The sequence below is a fragment of the Lepus europaeus genome, chromosome 20, assembly GCF_033115175.1.
Source record: "Lepus europaeus isolate LE1 chromosome 20, mLepTim1.pri, whole genome shotgun sequence".
Taxonomy (NCBI): domain Eukaryota; kingdom Metazoa; phylum Chordata; class Mammalia; order Lagomorpha; family Leporidae; genus Lepus; species Lepus europaeus.
In genome coordinates this window covers 3935074-3936864 of record NC_084846.1, presented here as the reverse complement: position 1 = coordinate 3936864, position 1791 = coordinate 3935074, and positions in this window count along the sequence as shown.

Sequence of the window (1791 nt, the reverse complement as noted above, 5' to 3'; positions counted from 1 at the left end):
ACATTATGGAGGACCAGTTTATACCGGTAACAAGGTGGAAAAAATGAATTTCCTGCTGTGGGCTGTTGGATAAAATGAATATGGTAGACAGAAAGACAAATACCACAGATTTTCCCTTAAATGTGGGAGCAAACATTTTTAAAATAATCACAAGATGAAAATTTAAAATAGCACTTTGAGATCTGATGATTTTGGACAGCCCTTGTGTCAATTGTTGAGGAACAGTTTGTTTTTTCATACTATTTGTTGAACTCTTAATATTGAATTAATCTTAGGTGTATAAAGTTAATTGAAAATAAATCAATGTAAAATAAGAATGGGAATAGGAGAGAAAGGAGGAAGAAGGGTAGAAGTGTAGGTGCAAGGACAGGTAGGGTGGGAAAAATCACAACGTTCCTAAAGTTGTATTTATGAAATGTATCAAGTTTAGATACCGTAAATAAAAGGGTTCTGGGGAAATCTAAGAAAAAAATTCATTTTGGTTGTGAAGAAAAAGAAAGGAAAGAAATATGTCTGTTTATATCATTTTGGCTACAAATATAGTATTTTGCCTTACTTTGTTTTAAATCTTTGTTGAACAAATTGTAAGAACTACACACTACTATACCATGAATGTTCTATGGCTATTTTAAAATTTGCTGTATGTGAGGGAAGTTGAACATTTTTCACTGGATTATTGTTTATAGCCCCTGCCTATATTCCTGCAGAACTATGGTCTTCTTGCTTGGTACTTGTTGAACACTTTATTTAGTGGAACATTAAGCTTTTGAGTCAAATGCAAACTAAAATTATGTTATCTCAAAAATAACAAATAAAATATTAGGTTGAAGCCGGCGCCGCGGCGCACTAGGCTAATCCTCCGCCTAGCGGCGCCGGCACACCGGGTTCTAGTCCCGGTCGGGGCACCGATCCTGTCCCGGTTACCCCTCTTCCAGGCCAGCTCTCTGCTGTGGCCAGGGAGTGCAGTGGAGGATGGCCCGGGTCCTTGGGCCCTGCACCCCGTGGGAGACCAGGAGAAGCCCCTGGCTCCTGCCATCGGAACAGCGCGGTGCGCCGGCCGCAGCGCGCCTACCGCGGCGGCCATTGGAGGGTGAACCAACGGCAAAAGGAAGACCTTTCTCTCTGTCTCTCTCTCACTGTCCACTCTGCCTGTCAAAAATTAAAAAAAAAAAATATTAGGTTGAGCAGAAAAATGAAACAATAAAATTGCAAAAAAGAATGATAAAAATCTGTGAGATGGAAAATTATACAGTTTGAAAAAGGAATAAGTGATGATAGTGCAATGTGTATGGGTTTGAACCGAGACTCCTAAGCCACATATTGACTGTTGCCACTTGTCAGAATTATTCATAAAAGGTAAACTCATAGAAATATATGGAGATGATTGGTTGCATGATATGAGTTTAAAAGTGACTTCTTATTACATAAAGAAATTTTTGTAGGGTGATGAAAACCCTTCAATCCACATAGAGAAGACTATTGCACAAGTGTGTGAACATAGTGTGCATAATATGAGTGTTCAATATGAATATGCATGCACTTAAATGCTTTTGACTTATCCAGTTTAAAATTGGTTCATCTTAGCTATGAGAATTTCACATTAATCCAAACAGCATTGTGTCCCATGTGCAATTGGAAAAAGAAAACTTAAAGCAAAGACAAAAACAAAAACCAATATATTGACGGAAGAACATACAGTTACTGATTCAGTTCCATGTGTAAGTGGATATTCCATAAATGTGTAATAAAAGCACCACTTCAAAATAGTTCAACAATGAGTATTTATTAAGA